General features: G+C 35.7%; 1 pseudogene; it reads right to left on the bottom strand.

The window, feature by feature from the left end:
• Positions 1 to 5091: 5091 nt before the first annotated feature.
• On the bottom strand, positions 5092 to 6015 carry LOC102737441 (olfactory receptor 4A47-like; annotated as a pseudogene).
• Between the last annotated feature and the right edge of the window lie 6661 nt (positions 6016 to 12676).

The raw sequence follows: 12676 nt of genomic DNA, 5'->3' as shown, positions 1-12676 counted from the left end.
TGTAGGGTTAGGTTGTATATTTGAGACCTTTCTTGTTTCTTGAGAAAGGCTTGTATTGCTATATACTTTCCTCTTAGGACTGCCTTTGCTGCATCCCAAGATTTTGAATAGTTGTGTTTTCATTTTCATTGGTTTCCATGAATTTTTTAAATTATTCTTTAATTTCCTGGTTGACCCATTCATTCTTTAGTAGGATGTTCTTTAACCTCCATGTCTTTGAGTTCTTTCTGACTTTCCCCTTGTGATTGAGTTCTAGTTTCATAGCATTGTGGTCCAAAAATAAGCAGGGAATGATTCCAATATTCTGGTACCAGTTGAGACCTGATTTGTGACCTAGGATATGGTCTGTTCTGGAGAATGTTCCATGGGCACTAGAGAAGAATGTGTATTCTGTTTCTTTGGAATGGAATGTTCTGAATATATCTGTGAAGTCCATTTGGTCCAGTGTGTCATTTAAAGTCTTTATTTCCTTGTTGATCTTTTGCTTAGATGATCTGTCCATTTCAGTGATGGGGGGTGTTAAATTCCCCTACTATTATTGTATTGTTGTCGATGTGTTTCTTTGCTTTTGTCATTAATTGGCTTATATAATTGGCTGCTCCCATGTTGGGGACATAGATATTTACAATTGTTAGATCTTCTTGTTGGATAGACCCTTTAAGTAGGATATAGTGTCCTTCATCTCTTATTATAGTCTTTGGTTTAACTGATTTGTCTGATATAAGGATTGCCACCCCAACTTTCTTTTGGTGTCCATTAGTATGGTAAATATTTTTCCACCCCCTCACTTTCAATCTGGGGGTGTCTTTGGGTCTAAAATGAGTCTCTTGCAGACAGCATATCGATGGGTCTTGTTTTTTTTTTTATCCAATCTGATAGCCTGTGTCTTTTGATTGGGGCATTTAGCCCATTTACATTCAGGGTAACTATTGAAAGATAGGAATTTAGTGCCATTGTATTGCCTGTAAGGTGACTGTTACTGTATATTGTCTGTGTTCCTCTCTGGTCTATGTTACACTTAGGCTCTCTCTTTGTTTAGAGGACCCCTTTCAATATTTCTTGTAGGGCTGATTTTGTGTTTGCAAATTCCTTTAGTTTTTGTTTGTCCTGGAAGCTTTTTATCTCTCTTATTTTCATTGACAGCCTAGGTGGATATAGTATTCTTGGCTGCATATTTTTCTCATTTAGTGCTCTGAATATATCATTCCAGTCCTTTCTGGCCTGCCAGGTCTCTGTGGATAGGTCTGTTGCCAATCGAATGTTTCTACCATTGTACAAAGCAATAGTTTTAAAATGGCCATTAAATTAACAATTTGGGGATAAAAAAGAAACTAAGTCATTCAAATAGATTAAAATGAGAGAGATGAATACAAAATAAAATACCTAAAATATTATTTACAAAATAAAATGACCTAAGAAAATACCAAACAAATGTATTGTCTGGAATTTTGAATATGGTGATACAAACTACAAACTGTAAAAAGACCACTTTGAGAAAATGAGATTAATAATTCTATTAAATATAAATGGTTCATACAACAAGTAAAAGATAAAGACTGTTCATATTGGGTAAGAAAGCAAGACACCACAATATGCTTGCTGTCTACAAAAAGAAAAAATGATTTTAAATGTAAAGACATATCTATGCCAAGTGAAAGGATGGACAACAATATACCATGCAAACCCTGATCAAAACTAAACTGGAGTAAATATACTGATAAAGCAGACTAAAGAAAACTAAATATGAACAGGAATAAAGGGCTCCAAAACATAATGATAAAGGAGTCAATTTACCAAGAACCCAGAGAATCAGGAAGGAAATAGATGGCAATGAAAAGCACTATTAACCAACTTGTCTTTCATGACAAAACAACATAATACACATTCTCTCCGAATACATATGTAATATGCACCATTCAGAAGATAAACCATATCAGGACCAAAAAACAAAAAAAAAAAACAAAATAAAAAACAAACAAGAATTCTTAAGAATTGTTATCATGCATGCCATATTCCTTAGCAAAAAAGAAATTAAATTCAAATCAGTACCCAAAAAAAATTCTATAATATCTCCTGAATATTTGGAAATTAAATGACCAAAAGAATACACAGCTTTTATCAAGTGATCACAGAACCTTCCCTAGGATAAACTATGTTCTGGACCATTAAAAATACTTTATAATAATTAAACATATAAATACATAAACAAATAAATAAGAAATCAAACTTTAACAAATTCAAAAGTATTCAAGTCTTACAGACTTAGATATTAATGGAATTAAACTAAAAGCAAAAACAGAAAAGTATCAGGAAAAAAAATCAAATATTTAGAAATTAAGCAGATAATTAACTCAAGGGCCAAAAAAGAAGTCACAAGTGAAATTCAAAATATACTTTAAATTAATTAAAACATGAAAGAAAAACATTTCAAATTTTGTGGAATGCAGCTAAAACCATCCTTCCGCATAAATTGCCATTGCACAGTGAGTACATGTAAATTAGCATTAAATGCATACATTAGAAAAGAAGAAACACTTCAAATCAATTATCTAAGTACATATCTAAAAAATTTGGGGAGAAGGGAAGAACAAATTAAATTCAAGTAAATAGTTAAAATGAAAGTAAAACATAAATCAATAGAAATTAGAACACAAAAAGGATAAAGAAAAACAAATGCGATGAAGAGCTGCTTCTTTGAAAAAAATCAAGAAAGCTGATAAACTCCTAGCCAGACTGATCTAGAAAAGTAGAACACACAAAATTACAAATATCAGAAATGGAAAAGAGGACATAATACAAGCCTACAGACTTTAAAAGAATAATAAAGAAATACAGATGCTTATAAATGTGACAACTTAAAGACTTAAAGATACTCTGCACACTATAAAACATCAAAAATAAATCACAAGCTGGAAAAATAGTAATTACACATAAATGGTAAAGGGGATAACTTCCTTAGTGTATTATTAAATCATAATAATCACTATGGAAAAGAACAGTAATACACTAAAACAGGTAAAAGTCATTAATGGGAAATTCACCAAAAAAAAGAATAGAAATCATTTTAAGTGTGAATAGATGCTCAAATTCAATTACATTTATTGAGTTTCAATTAAAGTAAGCAAATGAAACACAATTTCTTTAAGTAATCTCATGTTCTCAAATCCTATAAATGTTTGTCAAGAACTGAGGGTTGAGAATTTGCACAAATAGGTATTTTCTAGCCTGAGAGAAGTAGTGTAGTTTCGTACAAGCTCATGGATGATATTTGGGCAATAACTACAAACAACAACATTTAAATACATGTACAATTTGATCCAACAATTCCACTTCTAAAAACTCATACTTACAAAATTTCAAAAGGACTTTATTGTAGAGTTAATGGTCACAAAAAATAAAATTGGGGAAAACATGACACGGACTGGAAATATGAATTTTGCTGTATCTTCATAAAGAGATTTAAGCACTTTGAGGAAGCTGAGAATGAGTTATATCTATATAGACTAGCATGGAAAGATCTCCAGGAGGCTGAGTAGTAAATGCAAAAGTTATACACAGAGACATAAACACAACACATATATTTTATTAGCAAAGATTACTAATTGAACAATCTTAGAAACAACACAATCTTAACACAATAACTACATATGGAAGAAGAATAGGGACAATGGTGAGAGATGGGTAAAGGTTTATTCAATATTTCTCACTTTGTATGGATTCCATTTTTAATATTTATTACAACCTATTATACTTTCATTTTTATTTAAAAAAGTAAAATACACTAAGAATCACATATGCAATGCAAACAAAATAGAATAAAGATGATAGTCTACATAGCATTCAGTATGTTAACTAGTGCAATAAAAAGAACAAAGATAAAACACAGGAATCTAAAGGGCTAGTATCCAAAATATATAAAGAACTTATAAAACCCAACACCCAAAAAACAAATAATCCAGTTTTAAAATGGGCAGGCTACATGAATGTACATTTCTCCAAAAAGACATACAGATGGCCAGCATGAAAACATGTTCATCATCACTTACTCAGGGAAATGCAAGTCAAAACTACAATGAGATATCACCTCACACCTGGTCGGAATGGCTAAAATCAACAACACAAGAAACAGATGTTGGTGAGAATGTAAGAAATAGGAAGACTCATGTACTGTTGCTGGGAATGCAAACTGCTACAGCCATCTGGGAAACAGTACAGAGGTCCCTCAAAAACTCAAAAGTAAAACTAGTCAACAATCTAACAATAGCACTACTAGGTATTTACCCAAAGAATACAAAAACACTAATTTAAAAAGGATATACACATCCCGACATTTGTAGCAGCTTTCTTTACAATAGCCAGATTATGGAAGCTCCCAAGTGTCCATCAATTAATGAATGGATAAAGAAGGGGTATGGTGAAATCTTGACATTCATGGAGCTAGTGAGTATAGTGCCAAGCAAAATAAGTCAGTCAGAGAAAGACAAATACCATATGATGTCACTCCTATGTGGAGTTTAAGAAACAAAATCAACAAGCAAAGGGGAAAGACAGAGAGAGAGATCAAGGAACAGAATCATAGAGAACAAACTGATGGTTACCAGTGAAGGGGGTGGGTTAAACAGGTGATGGGGATTAAGGAGTGAACTTGTCATTATGAGCAATGGGTGATGAATGGAATTTATTGCACACATGAAGCTAATAAAACACTGCATGTTAAAAAAAGGAATCCAACTAAAAATAAGAATGAGAATAAAAGTAATAAAAACAATTAGTTAAAAATTAGTGTAACTATAAAAATTCCATTGACAACCTCATTACATATGGGGATTAAGACTATATTCATCATGATGAACACTGTGCATAGAACTATTAAAGCATGCTATTGTGTATCTGATATTAATCTAATACTGTATGTTAATTTATCTGAATAAAAAAACAAAAATAAATAACAATCTGGGTAGCCATAAAACTTTCATTACTACTACATTACAAATTATTTATTGACTCCTACTGAAAATGCATTTATATTAAAATGGACTTTACCATTTGAGGAGATTGGCTCTAATTCTAAATTACTTCTTCATGATGCACTTATTTACTACTTGATATGACATTTCTCCTCCAGAGCTTCTTCATGGCATTTATCACCTCAGAATTTCTCAGAGTGTAGGTCAGTGGGTTCAACATGGGGGTTATGACTGTATAAAACACAGTCAATGATTTGTCAATGGGAAAGGTCTTAGCAGGTCTTGCATACATGAAGATACATGGAACAAAGAAGAAGACCACCACAGTGATGTGGGAACCACAGGTCTGGAGGGCTTTCCGCCTCCCTTCTGGACTAAGGTTCTTTAGAGAGTGCAAGATGACACCATAAGAGGTGAGCAAGAACACAAACACGATACTGCAGAACATCCCCCTATTGGCCACCACTAACAGGCCAACAACATATGTGTCAGTACAGACCAGTTTCAATACGGGGTACATGTCACAGAAAAAATGATCAATGACATTGGGACCACAGAATGGGAGCCCATAAATAGTACTAACTTGAATTACTGAATGGAGAAAACCTCCAACCCAGGACATTGCCAGCAGCACAACACATACCCACTGCCTCATGATCACCAAATAATGCAAGGGCTTGCAGATGGCCACATAGCGGTCATAGGCCATCACCAGCAGAAGGAAGACCTCTGATCCACCAAAAAGGTGCTGTAAATAGCTGGGTCATACAAGATTGGAAGGATATGGTATTTTCCCCAAACAAGAAGTCTGAAATCAACCTGGGGAAAATAGAAGAGGAATAAATGACATCCATACATGATAAGTTACCAAGAAAAAAGTACATAGGTGAGCCCAGGGTCTTACTGACAGTTACAGACACCACGATGAGCAAATTGCCCACCACAGTGAAAATATAAAAGAGTAAGAACATAACAAAAAGGATCTTCTGTTTCTTTGGATCCTGGGTGAGGCCCAAGAGGACAAAGTTACATTGTTTCGTGGTTCTATCTAGTCTGCATAGGAGCTGACTTCACATATTAGAAGCAGGTTTCCTACAAAACAAGGGGGAAAACTTTTAAATGCATTATAAGATTAATCTTTTATTGACTCATTCAATTAAAGAATGTGGCAGGAGTTCCTGTTTGTCACAGACGTTGTGATTCCCAAGTTGAATAAGCTACACTCAGTGACCGCATACATAATAATCACCAATGTAAACTAATGTGTCTTTATAAAAAGTTGCACAATGTGAAGGTCAGGGATAGGAATATGTCAAACAAATAGCAATCAGAGAAGGCTTCCCAGAGAAAGCAATGCTTTCACTGAGTTTTAAAGAAAAAGTGGAAGGACAAGAAAAGAGGGCAAGGGAATTCCATGAAAAGGTACACAATTTATAAAGTCACAAAAGTGGGTGTCTGGGTGGCTCAGTCGGTTAAGCGTCTGCCTTAGGCTTGGGTGAGATCCCAAGGTCCTGGGATCGAGTCCCACACTGGGCTCCCTGCTCAGCGGGAAGTCTGCTTCTCCCTCTGCCCCTTCCCCCACTCATGCTCTCTCTCTCTCACAAAAATAAATAAAATACTACAAAAATAAGTAAAATATTTAAAAATAAATAAATAAAAATAAATAAAGTCACAAAAGTGAAATATTTGAGACTAATTACAGGTAATTGACATTTTCAAACCTACTGAATCAAAGTAGGAATGGAAAGTCACTGCCCTGGATTGTCTATTCCCTCACCGAGACTTCTTTCTTAGGATCTCTGGCCGGATATGCCCCCTTTTCCTGACCAATAAATGTGGAACCATTCCAATGTTGAGTCTCTCCCTTAATATTTAAACTTAATATATGCAACATCTCCAACTCTGAACATCTCCAAATGGATATTAATTCAGAACTTATAAAACTAAATTTTTAATTTTCAGCAACAAATGTAGGTGTTTTCCATCTTACTAAATGGTGCTACCTTCCAAGTCATTACTCAGACAAGAAATATCACCATGCCTTTCTTGCTCTCATATCACATAGTGAGACCTTTAACAAATCTTATTAACCCCTTTTAAAACAGATCACAAACTTGATCATTTTCCTCCCACCACCACTTCTCCAGCCCACTACACTAGCCTCCTGCCACATCTCTCCCTTTTCATTCCGGCTACCATCAATTTGTTCTCATGAGGCAGCTCAAATGATCTGTTTATAAATATGATTCTGATCTATCACTCCACTGTTCACAATGCCTACAGTGGATTCCAATCACACACTCACAACTCAATGAATCACATTTCATATTTACAGTACGAAGAACTGTCATCCCCATTTCATATTTGAACAAACTGAGGCTAGAACATCTAATTCATTTTCCCAAGGTCACCCATTTTTAAGTTATTAAACTGGAATGGGAATCTAAGTTTGCTTTATTTCAAAGTAATTTAATTTTCACACAATAAAAAAATTCACACACTTTAGAAGCCTGGTTCCCAATATTTACTGTTAGTCTTATCTTGTGATGGTAAGTCCACAAGCTGAAGAAAGACTTTTTACTCATTCCTGGGACTGGAATTTTTCTTTCATCCAGTATGACAAGAGAAAGCAAAAGCTGCATTATTACCTGATGGTATATTTTATTTCATTTGGCTATCAGTCCATTTTCCTAATGGGGTTCCTTGATTTTTTTAGGAGATTGCTTTTATTTGCATTGTAGATTATGTAAAAGGAATTCCATGGTCCACACAGAAAATAAAACATTACTACCTTAGGATAATTTCTCTAAAAGACAAGCAACATAATTTTACATAAGAAGATAGCAACCAGCCATTTCCAAGGAGATTGTTCTTGGGTAACTTTTTTCCTACTAACTTCAAAATAGAAAAATAACATTACACTTGGTTAGTCTTCTCATTCTATCATGTTCGTATGACCACACCAGTTGAGTTCAAATTTTGAGGAGAGACGTTCTTGTGCTTTTTTCTGGGGGGGAGGGGGGGCGGGTATGCTTTCAGCCTAGCAAAGACCTCCTAAAAATTTATCAGCTCTTAAAAGGATAGTATCTTCTTCCCAATAGGGCAGAGATCACAAGACATTTCGTCCCTTCTGACCACCATATGTTATTAAGTCAGAATTGGAAAGTGTCCAAGACTGATTCTTGCTTAATTAAATTCACTGGGATTGTCCAAAAAAATTTCTTTAATATCTATAGGTACTAGCAATGCTAGACCAAATCACATTTTTAAGGTCTAAAGGATGTAACATGAAGGGAAAAAATCGCTTTGGAACAATTATGAGACTATTACCAGTCAAGAAGAAAATACCACTGAAAGCATTTTATTCCAGTGAAGATTAATTTATCATGTATTTCCCCACTTGCCATAGCAAGTTTTCCTTTCATTTCATTTAACATTCATTTTATTGTCAGCCTTGAAGTGTGAACAGATATATTAAATATTTATTTACCTAACTATTCAATTATTAATTATTGTTTTATATTAGAGCACCTATTTAATGCCAGGAACCATGGTATGAGTGAGGACACAACAATTAAGAAGACAGGGGAGAAAATCACCTGAAAGTTCCTTCCCATATGGACCTTATTTCTCATAGAGTCACACAGTAAATATAAGGACAATTATATAAAGTAAGTATAGTTTCTTCAGATGACTGTGTAAGAACTAGCCTAATTAGTAGAAATTAACTTGGCCAAGCCTATTATTTGTCCCAATTTTTTTTGAATCTCAAATTAGTTATTTGAATGTATCTCTTCTTGGTCAGCACAATTAGGCAACCAAAAAGTCCTTTACTTATATCATTAGGATAGCAATTGTGTCCCTGGATATTAATCTGTCTCTTTGCCTAAAAAGACAAATGCTGGAATTTAACTACTGGGAAAACCAATGACTGAGCAATCTTTCAGGTATTAGGAGAACTCTTTACCTGTTCATCCATTCAAAATATATCCCTAAGGCCACTTCTTCCCAAATAGAAGGCATGTTTCTACCTTTCCCCAGCTTTATCCCAGAGAATTGGACACTTCCACATGTTTGTACACGCAATGAAGGATGTCACACAGGAAAATATACCAAGGAAACATCTAGGGGATTAAGAGAAACTCCAGCCTGGAAGATATTTGAATTCTCAGAAATCTCTTGGGCCATTGTATCAGGAAAATAATCTTTCCATTTATACGTGCAGATACAGCCTATGGCTTTCTACATCACTATTGTTTTCAATGAAAGAGAACGTAAGGCCATTACAGATTAGCTTATGAGAATATTTGGAACAAAATCGAATAAAGTAACCTCCTCTGGACAGTGTTCTCCCCTAGAACAATGACTAGAGAAAAAAAAGACTAGGTTCTTGCCAAGAAAGAGTGGCAGACAGCCAAATACGTGAAAAGCCTCTAATCTGAACAGAAAAAAAAATGTTAAATAATAAATTGTGAGTTTCATATAAGAAAGCATTTGGGTAAGGCAAGTCATATTTAAGCCAAAGTAAAAGGAGAACCAGTCTCAGGTTCACTTATCCAATCATGTCCTCAGCCAAGGAAGTCCTATCTCTAGCTGTTAGCACCTCTACACAAGAGGCCCTGAGGTTCAGAGGCAGAAGACCTTAGGATGAGAGAAGATACTGCGGTTGAAGTTGCAATTCATAAAAAGATAGGTAGTCACAGTTCTGTAGTTCTGTGTGGGAGTGGATGTTGTTGATCAAGGCCTGAATCTATGTCAACTGACACCATAATGATTTTCAGTTCATTAATTCAGTCCCTTAATTTTCAGTCCAGTATCAATTGGATGACTGTTTCTGCAAGAAACAAATTATTTTCCAACAAGAGCCTGTTTCTACATCAAGTCTCTGAAGGCTTCCACTCTTATTCATTTTCCCATGGCTTATGATGGGCTCCATTGAGCATGTTCATCTCCACATGTTTGGTTGTATATTGTATCTTCTAGGTCATAAGGATCATAGATAAAGAGTCAAATACCTGTATGAACTAGCTGAAGATCTTTCTTATGTGCTAAGCCACACAAAAGTTACTTGTTTTCAACTTACATAAATGTATGCATAGCTTTATGCTTGCATTAAAAATAAAGCTCTAAAAGAGCTAAGCTTTTATCTTAAGTAGACAAAGAGGATTAAATTAATGTCAAAGTAAAAAAAAAAAGAGGTAATGAAAAGATCAGAAATAGATACAATATAAAACATTAAACCAAAACAGCCAAAATTTAGTACTATTATGCTACAACTGATAAATTTCTAGCAGTATACATTCCCACCAACAGTGTAAGAGGGTTCCCCCTTTTTCCCCATCCTCACCAACATTTGTTGTTTCATCTGTTGTTAATTTTAGCAATTTTAGTGTGAGGTGATATCTCATTGTAGTTTTGATTTGTATTTCCCTGAGGATGAGCGATGTTGAGCATCTTTTCATGTGTCTGTTAGCCATCTGGATGTCTTCTTTGGAAAAAAATGTCTATTCATGTCTTCTACCCATTTCTTCACTGGATTATTTATTTTTTGGGTGTTGAGTTGGATAAGTTTTTTATAGTTTTTGGATACTAACCTTTTATTATCAGATATGCCATTTGCAAATATCTTCCATTCAGTAGGCTGCCTTTTAGTTTTGTTGATTGTTTCCTTCACTGTGCAGAAGCTTTTTATCTTTTTTCATTTAAATTCAATTAGTCGGGGCGCCTGGGTGGCTCAGTTGGTTAAGCGACTGCCTTCGGCTCAGGTCATGATCCTGGAGTCCCTGGATGGAGTCCCGCATCAGGCTCCCTGCTCAGCAAGGAGCCTGCTTCTCCCTCTGACCCTCCCCCCTCTCATGTGCTCTCTCTCTCTCTCATTCTCTCTGTCTCAAATAAATAAAAAAAAAATCTAAATTCAATTAGTCAACATATAGTACATAATTAGTTTCAGATGTAATGTTCAATGATTCATTAGTTGCATATAACTCCCAGTTCTCATCACATCACATGCCCTCCTTAATGCCTATCACCCAGCAACCCCATCAGCACACCCATCTCCCTTTCCCCAAACCTCAGTTTCTTTCCCAGGGTCAAGAGTCTCTCATGGTTTGTCTCCCTCTCTGATTTCTTAACATTCAGTTTTCCCTCCCTTTCCCTATGATCCTCTGCACTATTCCTTATATTCCACATATGAATGAAACCATATGATAACTGTCTTTTTCTGATTGACTTATTTCACTTAGCATAATACCTTCCAGTTCCATCCATGTCAATGTAAGTGGTAGGTATTCATCCTTTCTGGAGGCTGAGGAAATATTCCATTGTGTTTATGAATCACATCTTCTTTATCCATTCATCTGTCAATGGAAATCTTGGCTCCATCCACAGTTTAGCTTTGTGGACATTGCTGCTATGAACATTGGGGGGCATGTGCCCCTCTTTTCACTACATCTGTATCTTGGGGTAAATACCCAGTAGTGCAATTGCTGGGTCATAGGGTAGCTCTATTTTCAACTTCTTGAGGAACCTCTATACTGTTTTCCAGAGTGGCTGTACCAGTTTGCATTCCCACCAACAGTGTAAGAGGGTTCCCCTTTATCCACATTCTTGCCAACATTTGTCCCCTGTCTTCTTAATTTTAGCCATTCTGACTGATGTAAGGTGATAACTCATTGTGGTTTTGATTCACATTTCCCTTATGATTAGTAATGTTGAGCACCTTTCCATGTTCCTCTTGGCCATATGCAGGTCTTCTTCAAATGTCTATTCAGGCCCATTGCTCATTTTTTAATCAATTTTTGTTTTGATTTGCATTTGCTATTTAGTTGTATAAATTCCTCACACATTTTGGATATTAACCTCTTATGAGGTATATGACTTGCAAATATTTTCTCTAATCCCATAGGTTGCCTTTTCATTTGGTGCAGAAGCAATCTGGATTTAGACCTTGAGATCCTGAACTTCAAACTCATGACAGGATGGGATGAGATCTTAACTGGCCTAATCCCTTCTGTGTCCTCCCTCTGGGAGCCCTGAACTGCCATTTTACAAGTCTGACATACTCACTGGAGAGACAGGCTACATGGAGAAGGAGAAGGAGCCAGAAGATCCCAGTCTTCTAGCCATCCCTGCCAAGGCACAGCTCACATGAGTAAAGTCATCTTAAACATTCCCTAATAGCCCCTAATCAGCTGAATACCAGAGAGGAACCTCAGTCCATGCCACATGGGACAGAAGAATCGTTCAGTCAAGTCCTCAACAAATTTATATGCAGTCAGATAAAGACTTGTGTATGGCAATATATAGCGCTGTGTGTAGACAGATACAGGCTTATGTGTGATGATACCAAATACTTATATATACACATATGCATTCATATGGGTAGTCAGATACTCACCCTTGTGTTGTCAGATACAGATCTCTGTGTGTCCACATATAGACACACATATGAAGTTGGATACAGACCTACAGATCATTGAATATGTACCTACACGTGGTTATACAGAGCTACATGAGGTCAGATACAGATCTCTGTGGTTGGATACCTACTTGTGTATTGTCTAATGTAGGCCTATGAACAGTTGTATACAAACATACACCCATGCCTTTCAGGATTGTGCTGTAATTCATGCCAGCAAAAGACACAGAGCCCTTTCTGATCAGCTCATTGAAAATGTGAACAAACTGAGGGTTATGGAAGGGGAGGGGGG

This window comes from Leptonychotes weddellii, unplaced genomic scaffold (assembly GCF_054177405.1).
Source record: "Leptonychotes weddellii isolate Sample4059 unplaced genomic scaffold, ASM5417740v2 HiC_scaffold_3310, whole genome shotgun sequence".
Taxonomy (NCBI): Eukaryota; Metazoa; Chordata; class Mammalia; order Carnivora; family Phocidae; genus Leptonychotes; species Leptonychotes weddellii.
This window is presented reverse-complemented; position numbering and strand designations above follow the sequence as displayed.